The sequence below is a fragment of the Oryctolagus cuniculus genome, chromosome 13, assembly GCF_051225735.1.
Source record: "Oryctolagus cuniculus isolate XC-2025 breed Fujian yellow rabbit chromosome 13, ASM5122573v1, whole genome shotgun sequence".
Lineage (NCBI taxonomy): Eukaryota > Metazoa > Chordata > Mammalia > Lagomorpha > Leporidae > Oryctolagus > Oryctolagus cuniculus.
The window spans coordinates 51,812,753-51,823,771 of NC_142879.1; positions in this window are offsets into that span (position 1 = coordinate 51,812,753).

Genomic DNA, 11,019 nt, shown 5'->3' on the forward strand with positions numbered 1-11,019 from the left:
ACTACCACACTGTGTTTTGAGGCGCTCCACTACAAAGGTTCCCCAAAAATCACCCTGGCAGAGGGGAGGGGAAGCCAGGTGGAGAACATTCTTCTTTGATGTGTTTCACAAACTGGACTTTGTATGACATTTTGTTTAGAGAAAAAAAAATAAAAGTATTCGTTCATTGAAAAGCATTTGCCTAAAACTGCTGCCTCAATAAAAGGTAGTGCTTTGAAGAGTTGGAAAAGCAAAGGAAAAAGGAAAGAGGGTTTGACCCAGGAATGGCATGAGGTCAGACAATGGAAGGTAAATAGTGTGAGAGAAAGTCATTTCTGAACAAAGTCATATGTAGTAGAGTGACCTTGGGAGCCTGAAGGAGCAGGCAAGTTTAGGACCAGTTCTCCCAAGAAGGGTCTTGAGGGTGTCAACGTGGGATGAATCAAAGAGGTCATGGAGAGTGGGGAGTTCACAGCCATTTGTAGAGATAGCATGTGCATCACGTTCCCTTTCCTTAGCAGCTCAAAGCCGTGGCAGTACACATCAACACTGGCACTGAGGATGCTTCTGGATTGGAGGCCAGTCCCAGGGTATAGACAGGTATAGGAGCCGAATGGAAACTGAGTGAAGGTGTGGCTGGATGGAGGCCAGGCAGGCTCAGAAGTCCCAAAGCTTGGTAAGGAAGGAGGATATGGGTGGTGGAGGACTCAGCACTTGTACATTGTGAGTTTCGTAAGTGTGTGAGGCAGTGATCAAGTAGTAACTACTAAGTCGATTTTAGTGCAACTGGGCGCTGCAGATAATTGAAACATGCAACATCTTAGAATTTACATTCCAAGGACTTTGTAGGGCTGGTGCTTTCTCTCAGGCAAAACCTTCATGGTCTGCATGCAAAGGACAAAATATCACCTAAACTCTAGCAAACACATTGCTCCATGCCGAGTGACCTCTTGCGGAAGGAGAGGTATGTTCTGGTACTTTGGGCTATGAGCTTACAATAAATCAGTTGACACACAGACTTCTCCTTGGTGTTGGGTAAATTAGTCTTATAGACAATTTACTAGAAAATAAGGATGCAGCTCCCGTGGCTCCGCTGGGAAAACAGAAATACTAATCCATGTTCCACCATCATGGCAGCCTGGTGGCAGTTCTTCCATAAAACCTTCTTTACATTCATGCATGGAAGAAGAAGGTCTAAAGAAGTGAATCCAGGACACTAGTGGAGCAGCAACAACAACAACATAGAGGCACGAACTCCCTCCCCAGAGCTAATATTAAGCTCCAGGTGACCCTTCCTGCTTAATTGTTGATATCATATGCCCTGAGTTATTATCCATCAAAGCCAATTCTTCAACAATGGATCCTGGAGTTTAGAAAGCATGCTTTCTCAGCACCATCTTCTCTAAACGCATACTCTGCCCAGACACCAGCATCACACCCTCTAAATAGTAGTCCACACAAAGCAAACGTTTGCTCCAAGTGCTTGAGAATTTTGACAGGGACATGTTCCTACAGGAGCCTGTGTGAACTGATTGCAACCAGACTAGCCTGGTGACAAGTGACAGGCAGTGGGTAATGTGGGGAGCTCAGATGGGCTGCCAAGTCCAGGGCCAATTGCTTCCCAGAGCACATACGAGGGACAAGAGCCAGCAGGAGCAGGCCAGCAGCCACCCCAGCCAACTTTCCCCACTGCTACCAGGAGGCATACCAGGAAGCTGTTGGGATGTGGGTCTCAGGTTGTGGTCCTGATGCAGTGAGAGCAGAGGAAGGAGAATGGGAGTGTTGCTCTTTAAGAAAAAGACCTTGTAGTGTACAATAAATGCATCTCTTTCTTCTTGCTTTTCTTCTAAAAATGAAAAGAGTAGAAGGAAGATCTTTTCTTAATTGGCTGGCGTCAACAAACCCCAGTCATTGCCTAGGTTTGTTGAACTTAGTACAGGATGCAAAGGGCCTCTCTCCATCAGAAGACCTTGCAGTTGTGGGGAGCAGGAGTCTCCCATAATAGGGAAAACACTGTCTGACCCCCTCCTCTTTCAGCCTGATGAGGAGCGAGCAGGGGAATGGTTCAGAATCTGGGGACAACTGGCTTAGAAACCCAGAAGTATTGGAAATGGACTTGGTCCCCTAGTGATGAAATCAAACATTCTTCTCGCAGATTTTCTGATTTCTCATGCTGCTTCAAAGCCCTTGGCAGAGCTCTGGCAATTCTGATTCTTTTCTAGCATAGACCATGAAAACCGAAAGTACCCCATTGGAGGGGCACACAATACACACACACACACACACACACAACTATACACAAAAGCATAGCTGAGACCCCTTTGTAATCCAAACCTACTGATATAAATTGTTCAGATTCTGGCTTAGAGACAGAAAGAGAGAGAATAAAGTAGGAAGTCGTGAATAGATTGATTTACTCAGCAGTCAGATTTCAAATCAACCTCCAACCTCCCAGAATCCTGCCAATGTGCTGACACCATGTATGATTTCAGAACTAAAACAGAGTTCTGTTCTTCTTTATCAGACTTTGGCCCTAAAGGCAATTTTGTCACCTCCCAGTCCCATAATAAATTTAATGGGTTGTTGAATTACCTTCATGTGCCTGGGGCCTTGGCAAACATGGCTGTCTGTAGACTGTAAAAAGATAAAATGCTGACTCTTTGGCCTTAGACAAACTTCAGATTCCATTGTGATTGACAGGCCTAATGAATGAGGCCCGAGATTAGGCAGTGGTTCTTGGGGTTCTGGTCCCAAGGAGAGAGCCTTTGGACAGAGGTAACCTTTGACCAAACAATCTCAAATTCCCAACAGATTCCTTGGGTTTGGCCACAGAATATATGAGGGATAGCTGTTTAGCAGGCCAGACAGAGTTGTGCTTCCCAAGTGGACAGTTGTCCCTTCCCCACCACAGCCTTCTGTCTCTCTTTCCTGGTGGGGTGGGAGTAGCTTTCTATTCTAGATCTGGACATTCAATTTGGAGCCTTCTCTGTGCCAAACCCCACTTCCTAGTCGCCACCCTTACACTCAAGTAGACCCTCTCCTCCAACCCCAGCCTCCTTACTTCCCACCTCTATCCAACACCACAAGCTGCCAGACGCCTCAGCTTCAGGAGCTGAGTGTGGTGGGCTTTATCAAGATGTTTGAGGAACCCAAAGAGAAGTACTGTTGAAGTCTTCCTCAACCAAGCAGTGGTTTTGAAGGAATGGTAACGAGGCATGTTTTCACAATGCTATTTTAACCTCCACTTGGAGATTATTTTAGAATAGTTTTTGTTATGCTTCTATTTAAAAACATCTTTTTATATCCAAGTTCTTTATATTCCAGATACACTAAATCCTCTTATTATTCGGAAGGGTCAGGAGATGAGCTCAAATGTACTACTTTAATGGATCTCAAACTTGGATGTATAGAAGCATATCCCATACAGCTTGTCTCTCATTTAGATTCTGTGCCACAGCCTTAAAATGACTCATTCAGAAAATCTAAAATTGGGAACCAGAGTCTGCTTTTTTATGCGCATCCCAGATTACAAAGTAGATGGTCCAAGGAACATTGCCTTAGCTAATAGTTTACAATTTGCAGATAATCCCTTTTCACAGAATAATATGGTTTTAAAATGGATCCATAACAGGAAATCTAATAGAAGTATAATTTAAAATGACTTTAGGTCAACCATCTGAGCATGCTGTTCTCTTGGGCATCTTCTGAGAGCTTCAGGGTTTCCATAGTGTGAAATTCCAAGGGGAAAGTTTCCTTTGGACCCTCCTCTGCTACTACTCCATCACATATGTTATGTTCAAATGGAAGACCTTAGGGGAAGCTGCTGTGGGGTGCCAGTGACTCGCCTGACATAACCCAGTTCTTTCTGTTCACCAGAGGGCTCTGTTTACGTGGCCACTCAGCCTCACCTGTCCCAGAGATTATCTCCTTTTACCTGCTTTTGCCCTTGCAGGCTGTCCTTGGCCCACTAACAAACTATTGGAATAATCAGGCAATGAAGTTATGCAATGATTGTTTGCACAATCATTGTTGACTTAGAGCAAATAGAAGGAGGGGGATATAATAGGTAGAACCATGCAGTTCATGCTAAGAAAAGAGAAAATCAATGCTTATTTGATCTGCTGCTTTCATATTTGATAAGCACTGTTTGACTCACTGCTTGCCTGATATTCTGTAAATAAGTGGGAATTTGCATTAAGCCATCACTTGGCAGTGTCCCTTTTCAACAAACACAGTTGAGAGACTTTGATCACCCGACAATTAATTTAGAATGGTCATGTTGTATCTTTGGGTCACCTCTCAAGAAAATCTGGCCATAGCCAATTAACAGAGAATGCACAATGCATATATAAGTTGCATCTGACATGATAAGCACCTTTTAGGACATAGATCCATTGAAGAGGCAACAACAATAAATATAGGTGGTAGAATGTCATGCTTGCTTCTAGTGTAAATCCCGAGTGACCAGTGATCATCACTAGGCTGCCATGACCAACAGGATCTAACCTCAAAGCTGAGAATATGGAAGCTTGTGCCTTGGTGTTATTCTCTCCCATTAAAAATTGTTGAGCTTGGTGACATGGAAAACAAGGTGGAGAATGGATCCCTCCTGACTCTGAAATAGGACCTATGGGAGAGAGTCTTTCAAAATCTTTGGGAATTTAGTCCTGAGAAACTTAAACCTTGGAGTCTGAATAGATGGATTCAGCATAAGAGCAAGAGGGAAGCTAAGGCATTGTTTATTTATTATTTTATTTTACAGGTGAATAAATCTCCCCACCCAAATGAAGTAACTTGTAATAAGTGAAACATATAATTAAGTAATATAGTTGGTGGGATTAGCTGCAGATTTGCCTCTTCAAATCTTCACTAATGGAAGCCAGATAATTCTATCCTTCATAAACACTAAAGCACTTTCTTACATCTTGCTAAGTAGAGCTACAGAAAGAGCCAAGAAACAGAGACAAAGGAACACCTCAAAACATGCAATGAGTTTATACAGGCTTCTAAATGAGGAAGAACTTTGGTATTGTGATAGTCAAAGGAACATTAGTTCCAGACACTGGCTCTTCATTACCTCAGCTGCCCTTGGCAATCTGATGCTTCTTTTCTTCCGTACCTTCTCCTGGATGACAGTTTGGAACTGTCTTCCTTATAACTGGGACAAGTAGAAACTCTCCTTATTATTAGTGTAATGTGATAGTGACAAATTCTGTACTAAGGGTTCTGGCCAAGGGTAAATTGCCAGGTCCAGATCATGCTCAAGCCAAAGACAGCAAGACCTGGCAAGGCTAATGTTGATGCATTCCACACCATCCCAAAATCTCAATCTCATCTACAAAATCCATCTCTTTGATTAGATCAACACTGATATGAAGCACTTATATTTGGAAGAGAAGCCCACTGGGTTTGTGAGATAACCACTAAATGAAAATGGCTAAGAAACTCAGTATAAGGATGCAGTGAGTACACTTCTTGGGGAGAACCTCAATAGGTATCGACCTTCACTAATGTCCATCTGGGTTCCATTCTGGGCACATTTACCATAATCAGGAGCATGATATTCAACTCTGGGTAGAGGACTCTAAGAAAGATATTAGAAAATGTTCCTCCTAAATTTCCTATGTGGAGAATACTGTACATGATGGTGAAAAATACTTCTGAGATTGGATTAAGATGGCAGAGTAGGGAGGGAGCTTGCTGATCTAGTCTAGAAGAAGACAGCTTTTAAAAAGTGGAAAGAGTGCAGTCTTAGGGAAGAGGAAACTCTACGCAAATTGGAGGGACACAGTGGACCTACATGGAGGTTGTGGATGTGCACAGCTCAGGACCCCAGCAGCCAAGAGCCTCCACACTCTCACTTGGAAAATGAGGTGAGACCACATTGCAGCAGCCCAAGCCACCGGCAAAAAACCTACAGGAAGAGCCTAGAGGTGATCTGGCTTGGAGCCCCATGGGGGATAGTGTACCCGTCAAACTAGAGGAACAAAAACAAATGGGGGGAGGCATGTTTCTCTCTCCTTGATCACCCTGCAATGGCATCCTGTAACAAGCTGATAGAGAGCAGGCACCATTTTGGACATACATAACAGCTGCACCAGCCCATGTCTGAGCCCAACAACAACCCAAGTGGCGACTCCTGAGTCTAGTGGGGAGAACAGACAAGGGGCTGGGTGCTCATGACTGTGGGAGGCTTGTGTGCCAGGACTGTGAAAACACTGAGGCTGTGTGGAGGACTCAGGGTATGGCTGGGACTGTGGGCATTTACTCTGGGAGGCTCCACATGATCAGGGCTCCCTGGTTACTGGATAAGGAACATTGATGGAGAATCTGAACTTATACTGAGGACTGAACAGATCCTTTGTGTGGTCCTTGGGGCAGAGCAGACAAATAAAATACCCACTGGGGCTAGCGCCAGGCACTGATCTGGTCTAGCTGAAAAGTCCATGAAAGCATTCCAGGCATGGAAAGCCAAGACACTGTGGTAAAAAATGTCCTACATGAAGGATCTCTGTGAGTGAGACCCCAGTGGAAAGAAGTAGCCATCAACGAAGGATATACTTTTCTCTGAAGGGAGAAGAGAACTTCCACTTTGCTTGTGGCCTTGTCTGAATACTGATTGGAGATTGTGGATTCAAAAGGTTTCCATAGCCTTGGCAGCTCATGCCAAGAGCCTTGGGTAATCACTGATGTCATATGTAAGAGTGTTAATTGTTAAATTAATAACAGGAGTCATTGTGCACTTACTTCCCATGTAAGACCTCTGCCCTAAATGAGTTGTATTATAAGAATTAACTGTAAAACTTGCTCTCAAACAGTTGTGTGTGTGTGTGTGTGCAAATTGTTGAAATCTTTACTTAGTATAGAGTTGGTCTTCTGTGTATAAAGTTAACTGAAATTGAATCTTAATGGAGAATGGGACTGGGAATGGGAAAGGAAGGAGGTTGTAGGGTGGGAGTGGGGGTTGGAGGGCAGGTATGGTGGGAAGAATCACTATGTTCCTAAAGTTGTACTGATAAAATTTGTACCTGAATAAAAGGGAAAATACTTCTGATCCTCACAGAAAGAATGGAAATACCAGAGATGTTTTGTGAAGAACACTGAACACTTGAGAAGGACCTGTAAGTGATAGTCCTACCAGTGAAGAGCTGCCAGAATGAGCTTGGATTGTTTCCTATTCTTAGGACTCTAAAGTTCAAAAACAGGTGCTGATTGCCTTTCTATGTAAACACAAGCTTTCTAACAAAATGAGCACCCTAAATAGTGAATAAAGTTTATAAAGCAGTAAGTCTCCCAAACTCAGGAATCCTCAGGGAGAGACAGGGAAAGTGTAATCAGAGGGGATGTCCTGGGTATTTCTTACTCTACAAGGAGTGAACAGATCTATAAGATCTTTGTCATCCCTAAGGGTGAAAGGATCTATGCCTGGAGGTAGGAGAAAGACCAGTTCAGTGCTTTGTCAAGTGACTGCTTTGACTTAGGGAAGGCAAATAGGTACAGAGATAACAAGGTGTCAGAACACAGATTCAACTAGATTTTGTGAAGACAACCAAATTCAGAAAAGTAAGCAGCAGTTCAGACAACATATTCCTTATGTCCCATTGGGACACCTCTTGTACGTGACTCCTCTAGTGAGATAAGTCTTTCTGTACAATTTTGATACTTCCTAGTTACCCAAGAAAGACTGCTCCTTTGGGGGCAGAGCAGGGTGGGGCAAGGACCCAAAGCCATCAGTGGAAGAGACAGATACTGGACAAATGACTGCCAGCTCCCACTGAGTTCATGCCCCTCCCCACACATACACAGCCTCAAGACAAGAATCCTCTTCTGACCACATGCATTTTATTTTTACAGGATTTGGAAGTGTAACCCGAAATAATTATAGTGTTACAAGACAGTGCCACTGGACTCAGCTTAACAGAAAGGATTTGGAGAAAGAAGAGCCCTTTATAAGCTGAACTCTACTGAGCCTCAGTCACATTAATTCCTTCTTCTTTGAAAATAACCCAAGCCCTCCTGGGACCTGGAGCTGGCATTCAAAAGAGAAATGAGAATTCAGAACACCCAGAGTACTGCCTGTGTGAAGCCACTGGAAGTTAGGGATGAGTAATTTATTCAGCCTTCCACTTTAATGATCAGATGGTGAAAACCTACAGAAGTCCTAAGCAGTCAAACCAAACTCACCTTGAGTTACAGTAGGATGATGACAGTAGCACTTTGTGTTTGCTTAATCAGTGCCAATGTATTAAATATCCATGTGTCTCAAGTCTGAGTGTTGGAATAGTTTAGCCCTACTTTAAAAAGGTAAAATGTTACTGTGTAGAAACTCCAAGTGCCCTGCCATTTTTGAGAGAACAAGACCCACCCCCTGCACCCACGCAATGAACCTGCCAGAACCTTGATCTTGGACATCCTAGACTCCAGAACTGTGAGGAATACATTTCTGTGGTTTATAAATTAAAAAGAAACTCCAAGTGGCTTTCACAAAAGCCCCTTGCAGCAAGTGACAGAGAGCTGAAACTGTGTGTTCCTTGCGTATTCTAAGCTACAGAAATCCTGTGCTGTGGAACATTCTTTGAGATCCATGCACCTGCATCTTCTTTACTTCACTGTTATGTTTACTTTGTTAGCAACATTCCTTCTGGAAATTGTAAACTTCATTTCAGTACTGCTGAGTTCCCATAGAACCATGTCCTGTGGTGTCATTGAGGCTTAGAGGCTGTAATAGCTTGCCAGTGCCACCATGGCAGACGGGCAATTGAACATAGGAACCTACGGTCTTCCAGCTCTGGAGGCTGCACGTCAGAGACCAGCATGCTGGCAGCATTCAGAGGGTTGGGAGGGAACAGTCTCTTCCAGACTTGTCTCCTGAGCTTATCAGTAGCTGTCTTCATATTCATGTGGCTTTAATCCTCTTTTTGTGAGTCCATATTGGATTAGAGACAACCCTACCCCAGGACAACCTCATCCTCACTTAAGTGATTATACCTGCAACAATACTATTTCCAAATAAGGTCACTTTCTGAGGCACTAGGGGTAGGCTCCAACCTGTCTTCTTTTTTTTTTAAGATTTATTTTATTTATTTGAAAGAGTTACACAGAGAAGGAGAGGCAGAGAAAGAGAGAGAGAGAGAGAGAGAGAGAGAGAGAGAGGTCTTCCATCCGCTGGTTCACTCCCCACTTGGCCACAACAGCCAGAGCTGTACAGATCCAAAGCCAGGATCCAGGATCTTCTTCTGGGTTTCCCATGTGGGTGCAGGGGCCCTTGGACCTGGGCCATCTTCTACTGGTTTCCCAGGCCATAGCAGAGAGCTGGATTGGAAGTAGAGCAGCCAAGTCTCAAACCAGTGCCCATATGAGATGCCAGTACTGCAGGTGGCCGCTTAACCCACTATACCATGGCGCCAGCCCAACCTGTTTTCTTTGAAGGCGGGGGAGAATAATACAATTCAACTTGTACTAGAAGCTATTCCAGAAATCACTATAAAATGGATATCAATGAGTCTGGGCTGGTACCATTATACTTTTTTGTTTCACCTCACATGACAAGAATGTACTTTCAATGCTTCTTTAATATACGTGTTTGTGAGTGGGTGTGCACAGATATATAGGCATATTTTACAAAGAAGCGATAGCCAAAGAAGGCAGTGAGGTGGAATAGCCTATCAAACTTTCATACTTAATGGTGAGATTAAGGAATACCCCTCACAATCCTCATTTTTCCAGTTTTAATATTAAAATGCCCTCTAAGAAAGAAGGATCTGAAGACAATGATGCAGACAGACCTATGCACTGTAAATTCAGAAATATATTATGCCTCCCAGGAGTATTTGCATGTTAGAGAGGATCTCACTCACACAGAAGATGAAGGTTAGAAAGTAGTAATGCATTATTAATAACTGATTGCAAGCTCCATTAAATAAATACTACCGGAAATGTTTGGGAGACAGTCTTGCCTGCCCTCTGGAATAATGTCACCTGTCTGGTCACAAAGGCTGCCACCCCAAAGCAGGCTTTGCTTCCCAGGAGAGGAGCGTCCCCCATCCAATTATGCTCTGTGCTTTCAGTGAGACTGCACGCAAACAGCCCCCTCCGATTTTCAATTGTCAGAAAGATGAGCCCGACTGCTAATTTCAAGAAATAAATCATGGCTCTATTTGGACTTTTTCGACAATATAAAAAGGACAAATTTGTCATCAAGAAAGAAAACAACACACACAAATAATGGACGCTCCCCATCCACCGCCTCCCTCTTTATTGCTCCCCAAGCATCTGCTCAGTGCACAGCTCCAAGTCTGGCCATGACCTACTCCAATCAGAGTGCCCTACCCACAGCTTCCGGGGGAAAGTTCCAGGGACCTCTCTAGAACACATGAAGGGGGAAGAAATCAGAATGCTTGTGCTTGGCTGTTCCAATCATACTTGCTTTCTGACTTCATGCATATTGTTAAAGTGGTGGCCCTGGAACCTTCCAGAACATTCCAACTCAGGTACCTATCTATGTGGTCTATCTCTGGGGCTCCACGCAATGGAAATGACCTACACAAGTGTGCACCACAGGCCTCTGCACAGATCAGAGCTAACTGTCTGTAGCCTGAGAGGCATGTTGCAAACATGCCTGGAGAGAACCCCTCTTTGGATAGTGTGTGAGGGAACTGCCTGCTCTGCTTACAGCTTCATCAGGCAAAGCCAGTGTCGGTCCAGTGCATTCCCTAGCTCCCTCCCACAGCTCCTTCAGGGCATGCGCATCTCACAGGCAACCAAGCAGCAGTGCTTGGGCCACTTGCAGAGGATGCATCAGTCAGTAATTTCTAAAATCATTGCTAGGAAAATCCCCACATGAATCTCTCATGGATAGCTGGAGGCGGAGGTCGGGGACAGTTCCCTGAACCTGGGCCTCAGTGAGTGGGGCAAAGGCAAAGGTCTTTTCTCCCCCTTTTTTCTTTATTATACCTACCTCTGCAGACACACAGCCAGAGCCCACAGGGAAGTTCGTTATTGTTTTGAATCATAAGATGCCAACTGAGATAAGGCTTTGAG